Source organism: Panthera onca, chromosome X (genome assembly GCF_046562875.1).
Source record: "Panthera onca isolate mPanOnc1 chromosome X, mPanOnc1 haplotype 2, whole genome shotgun sequence".
In the NCBI taxonomy this organism is placed as follows: domain Eukaryota; kingdom Metazoa; phylum Chordata; class Mammalia; order Carnivora; family Felidae; genus Panthera; species Panthera onca.
Window position 1 is genome coordinate 49,178,532 of NC_138357.1, and position 11,705 is coordinate 49,190,236.

The following is an 11,705-nucleotide window of genomic DNA, read 5'->3' on the forward strand; positions in this document are numbered from 1 at the left end:
ATTTGGAGGACTATGAATCCTCTGGGCTGATCAAAGTTGTTATAGTCTCATGGTCACCATGTCTTAATTACGTCAAACAAAAAGCATCTCTCCTTTGGACTGTAGAATCAATAGTGGAACTAAAACATCAGTGATGGTTTAGATATTTACAGTAGCTGAACATATTAGTTCTGTTGCATGTTAGTGCATTTTGTTAATCTTATTTTCATCAATAACAAGCTCCATTACAAATTGATCTGATGTACTTATTAGAACATCTCTTATGTGGTGTACCACAACTATTAAGTACTCAGCTAGTACTTTTTGATCAAGATTAGTTAATATTCTACACTGTGAAAACACATTGTTCAAAAAGGAAATATCATTGGTCAAAGTTCATAAGATATTTTGTGTTTTAAAATGTAGTACATTCATTTATGTGATTTCCAGCAGTCTTTTATAATCTAGTGAAACAATATTTGCTTTCACAATTATCTCTCATGAGAGAGAAGGAAAAGTACAACACAGCTAAATACTGGAAATATTGCTTATCTCCCGACTGAAAAGAACAACACAGCTAAATACTGGAAATATTGCTTATTTCCACTCTGAAAGTATCTCCCACCATATTGAAAAACAGTAAACAAATATACATGCTTTATTTGATTTAACAGGATAGACAGATGGATCTTAAGATGTACATACACTATATTGAAGCACTGAAGTTCCTTGTACATGCTGTTGTTTAGAGGCTGTGTTGAAATTATTGTAGATCCAACAAGGTTTTAAACATTTCAGTTGTGTCTAAATGTAATTTTTTAAAATGTTTATTTATTTATTTTGAGGGTGGGGAGGAGCAGAAAGAGGTAGAGAGAGAATCCCAAGCAGGTTCTGTGCTGTCAGCGTGGAGCCTGATGGGGGGCTTGGTACCACGGTGTGAGATCATGACTTGAGAGGAAATCAAGACTTGAACACTTAACCAAATGAACCCTCCAGGCACCCTTAAATTTATTTTTTTAATTTTGTATATATTTTTTAAAAGTTTATTTATTTTTGAGAGAGACAGAGACAGAATGCAAGTGGGTTGGGGCAGAGAGAGAGGGACACAGAATCTGAAGCAGGCTCCAGGTTCTGAGCTGTCATCACAGAGCCTGACATGGGGCTCAAACCCACGAGCTGCAAGATCATGACCTGAGCCAAAGTCAGACGCTAAACCGACCGAGCCACCCAGGCGCCCCTAAATTTAATTTTTTTAAATAACCAATGATAAACTTTGTTTTTAATATAAAACTTTTCAAAACATAGTCTGAACTTTTGTGCATTCATAATGTGTGTTGTTGTTAAGGGATAGTTTGATTCAAAATATATAAATATATGTAAAATATTATCTTAAAGGGCAAAGAATTAATACTGAAAACAAGAAAGTTACCCTTTTTGGATGAAAGAATGTCACAGCAGCAAACACACTTATTTATAATTTTTTTCCTCCATTTTGTTTTTCACTGGTAGAGGAAAATTGTGGGAACTCATAATGATCGGGGATGCTAGAAAAACAACTTCATACCTTCTCTTTGATATGATGTGGAAGCAGTCTGGTCTCTTGTTAGAAAACCATATTTGCAAGATTTTTTTTTTTCAGACAGGCCCAAAAGGTTGTAATGATGCAATGGACATTTTTTTTTTTAATCCTAAATCAAGAATTCTCATTCTCAATCCTGAGAGTAAAACAAAGAGAACATAGGTTAAAAATTAGCATATTTGTCTAGGATTACTAATAATGAAATCTTACTTTAGATAGAATTTCATATTTATTTAAATTTTATCTTATATATGTGCTGTCATTTTAAACTGATAAGAACAGATACTACACTTGATCTTAGCCAAAAGGCTGAGAAGCGATGTGCTGTCATTTTAAAAATGTGATTTTTCAGTGCAAGTTAGTGGTTAAAATTACGTATTTAAAGAAGATGTTCATCATTTGCAAGAATATTAAGTTTAAAAATTATGCCATCAATTACATTCTTTCTCTATGAGAACCATGGCAATGGTAAGCATTGCTCTTTGGCCATGAGAGTACAGTTAACACATCCAATGAATTGGTGATAATTTATCTAAATTTCCAGCAAAGTACCTTATTGGTAACTGCCAGTTGAAATCTGGTTTAATAAATACAGTACTCAAGTATTTCCCCTCCCAAGAGCTGTAGTTAATAAGGATAAGTAATTTCCAAGCCATTTTTCTTCATAGGAGTTCTTTCTGCATATGAATCCAACTCATGAAAATACCTAATTCATTTCAAATTACCTGGACTACTCTCCTCTACGACTGTCATTCTTTTATGCAATTGTACTCTAAATATCATTCAATAATCTAGGAAAAGGTGAATAAAACCAGACAAAATTCTTGCCCTCTTTCTTGCCCTCTCTCTGTCTTTATATATATATGTACACACACACATACATATATAAATATACACATACATACACATATACATAAACAAATGAGGGTTTATGGGGAGGGTTTTTTTTAATAATTTTTAATAATTAATAAGAATAAAGATATGTAAAAATTATAAATTAGAATTCCTGCACAAAATGGTCAATTTTCTAGAAAAAAAAAACATAACATAAAAACATAAGTTAAAGGTTTTCCAGAATAAAAAACACAAAACAAACCAATGACTATAAAAACAGTTTGGGAAAAGAAAAGTTTAGAGGAATTGCCTGAAAGATAACTCAGGTCCAAATGTTTTTATAGAAAAATTTTCTTAAACCTTTAAGAAACTGGAAATTCCTGCACTTTACAAATTTATATTACCAGAAAATAAACTCTTCAAGGACACAAAGTTCATTTTCACAACCAGCATAACAGCATATGAAAGGGCAGGCCTACGCCGGCCAACTCCATCTTGTTCTGTGTCCTTCTCCTAGACCAGAATGCCTCCTCCCCTTGAGTAACGTCCCGCTCACCAGTTCAAACTTCCTGATCAAAACACGCCCAGCGACCTACGTAACAGGACTCCAACCCTTCCCCAGCCAATCGGCCAAGGCCAAGACCCTTCCCCAGCCAATTGGCTGAGGCCACAGCCATTACCTCACCAACTGCCCCTAGGCCCCAATAAAACCTTTGTGCTTTTGAAACTCACTCTCTCCCAGGTATCTCACCGCTGCGTTGGTGCAGGTAGGGGACTGAGCTCGAGCTAGCTCCAATAAAGGCTCTTTTGCCTTTGCATCGGACTCGGCTCCCTAGTGGTCTTTGGGGATCACGAATTCTGGGCATAACACATAACTCTGATGTATAACTTTGGCAAAGATAACCTTTATTACAAACACACTACAGTCTAATCTCATTTATGAATATGTGTGTGTGTGTGTGTGCATGTTTGTGTTTGTATACACATATATGCATACTAAACAATGAAATAATACAGGTGAGTATTATCTAATTGTGGAGCTGTAGAAGGACATTCTAAGTATGACTTCTAAAGAAAACCTATAGGAGGTAGGGAAGATGGCGTCTTAGGAGGATGCTGGGCTCACCGTGCATCCTGCTGATCACTTAGATTCCACCTACACCTGCCTAACTAACACAGAAAAGCACCAGAAGACTAGCAGAACGGAGTCTCCGGAGCCAAGCGCAGACGAGAGGCCCAGAGAAGAGGGTAGGAAGGGCAGAGAGGCGGTGCGAGCTGCACGGACTGGCGGGAGGGAGCCAGGGCAGAGGGGCAGCCTGCCGGCCAAGCAGAGCCCCCGAGTCTGGCTTGCAAAAGCTGAGTGGCCGGACAGAGTGTGTTACGACAGCAAGCTCGACTTAGCATCTGGGGGGTCATAAATTAACAGCTCTGCTCGGAAAGCAGGAAGGCTGGAAGACAATGGGAGGGAGAGTGGCTGAGCCGCCGGATGACAGAGCTCAGTTTGGCGGGGAACAAAGGTGCTCCCCAGCGCCATCTCCCTCGCCCATTCCCCAGCCAAAATCCCAAAGGGAACGAGTCCCTGCCAGGGAACTTGCTTGCTCCTCGCAAACACCCAACACTGTGCTTCTGTGGAGCCACCCCTCCGGCAGTGGATCTGACTCCCTCCCGCTGCCACAGGGCCCCTCCTGAAGTGGATCACCTAAGGAGAAACGAGCTGAGCCTGCCACTCCTGCCCCCGTGCACCTTGCCTACCCACCCCAGCTAATAGGCCAGATCCCCAGCACCACAAGCCTGGAAGTGTGCAAGCAGCCCAGATGGGCCACACCAGCCCACAGTGAATCCCGTCCCTAGGACAGGGGAAGAGAAAGCACACACCAGTCTGACCTTGGCATCAGCGGTGGGCTGGGGGCAGACATCAGGTCTGACTGCGACTCCGCCCACCAACTCCAGTTATACACCACAGCACAGGGGAAGTGCCCTGCAGGTCCTCACCACTTCACGGACTATCCAAAATGACCAAACGGAAGAATTCCCCTCAGAAGAATCTCCAGGAAATAACAACAGCTAATGAACTGATCAAAAAGGATTTAAATAATATAACAGAAAGTGAATTTAGAATAATAGTCATAAAATTAATCGCTGGGCTTGAAAACAGTAGAGAGGACAGCAGAGAATCTCTTGCTACAGAGATCAAGGGACTAAGGAACAGTCACGAGGAGCTGAAAAACGCTTTAAACGAAATGCAAAACAAAATGGAAACCACGACGGCTCGGATTGAAGAGGCAGAGGAGAGAATAGGTGAACTAGAAGATAAAGTTATGGAAAAAGAGGAAGCTGAGAGAAAGAGAGATAAAAAAATCCAGGAGTATGAGGGGAAAATTAGAGAACTAAGTGATACACTAAAAAGAAATAATATATGCATAATTGGTATCCCAGAGGAGGAAGAGAGAGGGAAAGATGCTGAAGGGGTACTTGAAGAAATTATAGCTGAGAACTTCCCTGAACTGGGGAAGGAAAAAGGCATTGAAATCCAAGAGGCACAGACAACTCCCTTCAGACGTAACTTGAATCGATCTTCTGCACGACATATCATAGTGAAACTGGCAAAATACAAGGATAAAGACAAAATTCTGAAAGCAGCAAGGGATAAACGTGCCCTCACATATAAAGGGAGACCTGTAAGACTCATGACTGATCTCTCTTTTGAAACTTGGCAGGCCAGAAAGGCTTGGCACGATATCTTCAGTGTGCTAAACAGAAAAAATATGCAGCTGAGAATCCTTTATCCAGCAAGTCTGTCATTTAGAATAGAAGGAGAGATAAAGGTCTTCCCAAACAAACAAAAACTGAAGGAATTCGTCACCACTAAACCAGCCCTACAAGAGATCCTAAGGGGGAACCTGTGAGACAAAGTACCAGAGACATCACTACAAGCATAAAACATACAGACATCACAATGACTCTAAACCCGTATCTTTCTATAATAACACTGAATGTAAATGGATTAAATGCGCCAACCAAAAGACATAGGGTATCAGAATGGATAAAAAAACAAGACCCATCTATTTGCTGTCTACAAGAGACTCATTTTAGACCTGAGGACACTTTCAGATTGACAATGAGGGGATGGAGAACTATTTATCATGCTACTGGAAGCCAAAAGAGAGCTGGAGTAGCCATACTTATATCAGACAAACTAGACTTTAAATTAAAGGCTGTAACAAGAGATGAAGAAGGGCATTATATAATAATTACAGGGTCTATCCATCAGGAAGAGCAAACAATTATAAATGTCTATGCGCCAAATACCCGAGCCCCCAGATATATAAAACAATTACTCATAAACATAAGCAACCTTATTGATAAGAATGTGGTAATTGCAGGGGACTTTAACACCCCACTTACAGAAATGGATAGATCATCTAGACACACAGTCAATAAAGAAACAAGGGCCCTGAATGATACATTGGATCAGATGGACTTGACAGATATATTTACAACTCTGCATCCCAAAGCAACAGAATATACTTTCTTCTCTAGTGCACATGGAACATTCTCCAAGATAGATCATATACTGGGTCACAAAACAGCCCTTCATAAGTTTACAAGAATTGAAATTATACCATGCATACTTTCAGACCACAATGCTATGAAGCTTGAAATCAACCACGAGAAAAAGTCCGGAAAACCTCCAAAAGCATGGAGGTTAAAGAACACCCTACTAACGAATGAGTGGGTCAACCAGGCAATTAGAGAAGAAATTAAAAAATATATGGAAACAAACGAAAATGAAAATACAACAATCGAAACGCTTTGGGACGCAGCGAAGGCAGTCCTGAGAGGAAAATACATTGCAATCCAGGCCTATCTCAAGAAACAAGAAAAATCCCAAATACAAAATCTAACAGCACACCTAAAGGAAATAGAAGCAGAACAGCAAAGGCAGTCTAAGCCCAGCAGAAGAAGAGAAATCATAAAGATCAGAGCAGCAATAAACAATATAGAATCTAAAAAAACTGTAGAGCAGATCAACGAAACCAAGAGTTGGTTTTTTGAAAAAATAAACAAAATTGACAAACCTCTAGCCAGGCTTCTCAAAAAGAAAAGGGAGATGACCCAAATAGATAAAATCATGAATGAAAATGGAATGATTACAACCAATCCCTCAGAGATACAAACAATTATCAGGGAATACTATGAAAATTATATGCCAACAAATTGGACAACCTGGAAGAAATGGACAAATTCCTAAACACCCACACTCTTCCAAAACTCAATCAGGAGGAAATAGAAAGCTTGAACAGACCCATAACCAGCGAAGAAATTGAATCGGTTATCAAAAATCTCCCAACAAATAAGAGTCCAGGACCAGATGGCTTCCCAGGGGAGTTCTACCAGACGTTTAAAGCAGAGATAATACCTATCCTTCTCAAGCTATTCCAAGAAATAGAAAGGGAAGGAAAACTTCCAGACTCATTCTATGAAGCCAGTATTACTTTGATTCCTAAACCACACAGAGACCCAGTAAAAAAAAGAGAACTACAGGCCAATATCCCTGATGAATATGGATACAAAAATTCTCAATAAGATACTAGCAAATCGAATTCAACAGCATATAAAAAGATTTACTCACCATGATCAAGTGGGATTCATTCCTGGGATGCAGGTCTGGTTCAACATTCGCAAATCAATCAACGTGATACATCACATTAATAAAAGAAAAGAGAAGAACCATATGATCCTGTCAATCGATGCAGAAAAGGCCTTTGACAAAATTCAACACCCTTTCTTAATAAAAACCCTTGAGAAAGTCGGGATAGAAGGAACATACTTAAAGATCATAAAAGCCTTTTATGAAAAGCCCACAGCTAACATCATCTTCAATGGGGAAAAACTGAGAGCTTTTTCCCTGAGATCAGGAACACGACAGGGATGCCCACTCTCTCCGCTGTTGTTTAACATAGTGCTGGAAGTTCTAGCATCAGCAATCAGACAACAAAAGGAAATCAAAGGCATCAAAATGGGTAAAGATGAAGTCAAGCTTTCGCTTTTTGCAGATGACATGATATTATACATGGAAAATCTGATAGACTCCACCAAAAGTCTGCTAGAACTGATACATGAATTCAGCAAAGTTGCAGGATACAAAATCAACGTGCAGAAATCAGTTGCATTCTTATACACTAACAATGAAGCAACAGAAAGACAAATGAAGAAACTGATCCCATTCCCAATTGCACCAAGAAGCATAAAATACCTAGGAATAAATCTAACCAAAGATGTAAAAGATCTGTATGCTGAAAACTATAGAAAGCTTATGCAGGTAATTGAAGAAGATATAAAGAAATGGAAAGACATTCCCTGCTCATGGATTGGAAGAATAAATATTGTCAAAATGTCAATACTACCCAAAGCTATCTACACATTCAATGCAATCCCAATCAAAATTGCACCAGCATTCTTCTCGAAACTAGAACAAGCAATCCTAAAATTCATATGGAACCACAAAAGACCCTGAATAGCCAAAGTAATTTTGAAGAAGAAGACCAAAGCAGGAGGCATCACAATCCCAGACTTTAGCCTCTACTACAAAGCTGTCATCATCAAGACAGCATGGTATTGGCACAAAAACAGACACATAGACCAATGGAATAGAATAGAAACCCCAGAACTAGACCCACAAACGTATGGCCAACTCATCTTTGACAAAGCAGGAAAGAACATCCAATGGAAAAAAGACAGTCTCTTTAACAAATGGTGCTGGGAGAACTGGACAGCAACATGCAGAAGATTGAAACTAGACCACTTTCTCACACCATTCACAAAAATAAACTCAAAATGGATAAAGGACCTGAATGTGAGACAGGAAACCATCAAAACTCTAGAGGAGAAAGCAGGAAAAGACCTCTCTGACCTCAGCCGTAGCAATCTCTTACTCGGCACATCCCCAAAGGCAAGGGAATTAAAAGCAAAAGTGAATTACTGGGACCTTATGAAGATAAAAAGTTTCTGCACAGTAAAGGGAACAACCAACAAAACTAAAAGGCAACCAACTGAATGGGAAAAGATATTTGCAAATGACATATTGGACAAAGGGTTAGTATCCAAAATCTATAAAGAGCTCACCAAACTCCACACCCGAAAAACAAATAACCCAGTGAAGAAATGGTCAGAAAACATGAATAGACACTTCTCTAAAGAAGACATCCGGATGGCCAACAACCCCAATGTTTATAGCAGCACTCTCAACAATAGCCAAATTACGGAAAGAGCCTAAATGTCCATCAACTGATGAATGGATAAAGAAATTGTGGTTTAGATACACAATGGAGTACTACGTGGCAATGAGAAAGAATGAAATATGGCCTTTTGTAGCAACGTGGATGGAACTGGAGAGTGTGATGCTAAGTGAAATAAGCCATACAGAGAAAGACAGATACCATATGGTTTCACTCTTATGTGGATCCTGAGAAACTCAAAAGAAACCCATGGGGGAGGGGAAGGAAAAAAAAAAAGAGTTTAGAGTGGGAGAGAGCCAAAGCATAAGAGACTGTTGAAAACTGAGAACAAACTGAGGGTTGATGGGGGGTGGGAGAGAGAGGAGGGTGGGTGATGTGTATTGAGGAGGGCACCTTTTGGGATGAGCACTGGGTGTTGTATGGAAACCAATTTGACAATACATTTCATATATTGGGGGAAAAAAATAACACCCGCATTTTTTTTATCGAGTTAGAACACACAATCTTAAAATCGTCAATGGATATTTGCTACTTTTGTTATTTTAAAAATAATGATTCAGAATGTTTATATTAAATTCCTGAAATTAACGCCTCCATGGAAATCTCATTAACAAACATAATATTAATCCATTCGGAGCCTACATAAAACCAGTGAGGTACTCAAAATTCATAACTCAGTAGGAATAAAGAGAATAATACTTTAGAAATCTCAAAGCCTTCAAAGCAACAAAGGGTCAGCTCAAATAAATATTCTTTATAATATATTGGTGAAGACCAAGTACAGGTAAGAAAAAGATAAATTGCAGAAGTATGAACATAATTATATAAATAAACATTAAGTAATTAGTGAAATTTTTTAGATCCCTGTTTGAGAGATCACATTTTACTATTTCCTCCATCTTTTGTTTTTCTTTAGCTTTTTTTTTTATGATGCATTATATTTTTTCCTCAGATCCACTTTTCTGTGAGAATTGATTTGATCACTTAGCATTGCATTATCAGGAGTAAGCCCACTAGACCATGCATTCAAGGTAATTTCATTATACCTGTGAAGTGTAATTGAAGAATTGCGTTTCCAACGTTAGAAGATCCTAGCTTGGTCAACTGAGATGTAATCCTATTGAATAGTGTCATTGATAGCATTCATTTAAAACTACAATGTCAAATTCTGGGGGGAAAGAGACCTTGAATGAAGGAACATGGAGGGTAACACGTGACTTTTTTCTCTCAGAATTGACGACAATCTTAAAATGTCAGATCTTCTTGCATTTAAATAGCATATTCATAAAAAATGAGCTATTTTTGTATATCATAAGAAACACACACACGCACGCACACACACACAGAGTTAGTCATAGAGCTTCCAGAGGACAAGTACGTACTTTATCTTTTCTTTATATTATCAGAAAATAGCTGAAATATACCCTACAAAATGGCTTTTACAACATTGGCATAGAGAGAAAAATGGCCAAAGCGATTAGATTAAAATTCTAATAACTGTGAGATTAACATACAATTTAGTTTTCAGTATTTTAACTTTAGCTCTTTACAATAATTTTTAAAAAAAAGCAAAGCTATGGGGCATAATGAAATCATTTTATTCCCATTATAGAGACTGAGTCACACGTATTTACTTTAAGAACTAATTGGTACAACATTAAATTTAAAGGAATTTTGTAGGTGGCTACAATTTGGAGCATGCATTATGTTTTTCCTTCACAGAACAAGAGTGAAGTAAAAAACATGATTAGCACTGAAGTGGAATGGACAAGAAGTATATTTTAAGATGAACAAATTTATCTTTTCTCATTTGCAAATAATAAAAAGCTGTTGAAGACTAATACAGGAGACATGTCTTCTTGAATGAACACATTTTTGTGGAAAATGAAAGTGAGTGTGTGTGTGTGTGTGTGTGTGTGTGTGTGTGTGTGTGTGTAGAGGACAGGGAGATGGAGAAAGAGAGGAATAACATTTGAAACAGAGAGTCAGCAGGGGGCAAGAAATGGGTGGAAGGTTGAGAGATTAAATAATAAATATCCATTCAGGCTATCATTTCCTTAAATCATCTAAACAGCTGTAACTAGATAATCATCAAGTCAGCAGACCAGGCCAAGGATTTGTGATTTAGTCACTGTAACATATGGTGGAAACTTCATATATTCCTTGGTTCTTACTGAATCTAATGCTAGTAGGTAAAATATCTTGCAAAGGCTACCTTAGCAATTATTGTTCTATATTTCCAAAAACCAGGTGGCAAAACACCATACTAAGAGCCCACATGAATGATAATGTGAAAGTTAGTAGTCTGGAACCTAAGAAGATAAGTGGATGGATTGGAACTTTTTGAGAACAATGGAAGTGAAGTGTAAATGCCAAATTGATTTTAATATTGACCCAATTTCATCCAATGGTTTAGGTACATGCATCACTGTAGAGATCTCAGGTATGTTATGAGTGCTACTTAATAGTGACTCATATGTGAGACTCATTTGGTTCAGAATTTAAGAAGATGCCCAATCTCTCTCTGTCCCTTTCTCTGTCTTTCTCTCTCCCCCCCCCCCCCCCACACACGTTTTCTCCAACTCTATTATGTGGGAAAAGACATGCCTTCAGAATATATTATAATAGGGAGATAATGTGAGGAGAAAAATCAGAGCAAATGGAAAGTGCTACAAAGAGTTTTGGGTCAACCTGTTTATGTATCTCAATTATATCTTCTTTCCCTTCAACCTCTACTACCCCTACCCTAACCATCCAATTGGATGTGTTCTCTTATTCTTGTGATGTAGAGACCAGTAGCAGAAAGTAGGGATATATTAGAAAATAGATGATTTGAAAAAGGGATATTTTTCACTTTGGTATAATCAGAAAGTTGAGTTCAACAACATTTTTTGTGTGCCTATTAAATTTCAAGACAGTGTTGGGAACTAAGGGTACTAATGTAAATACATATACAGGCCTTGGTATCAAGGATTTTATAATTTAAAAAGGGTAGAGAGAAAAATAGTTAATTTCATTTTAATGTGGTAATTGACAAGATGAACTGTAAACTCCATGAAGGTAGTAGTTATGCT

The 11,705-nt window shown here is 38.1% G+C and overlaps 1 pseudogene; it reads right to left on the reverse strand.

The window, feature by feature from the left end:
• Positions 1–1,773: 1,773 nt before the first annotated feature.
• LOC145714797 (U2 spliceosomal RNA) lies at positions 1,774–1,879 on the reverse strand (annotated as a pseudogene).
• Positions 1,880–11,705: the final 9,826 nt, after the last annotated feature.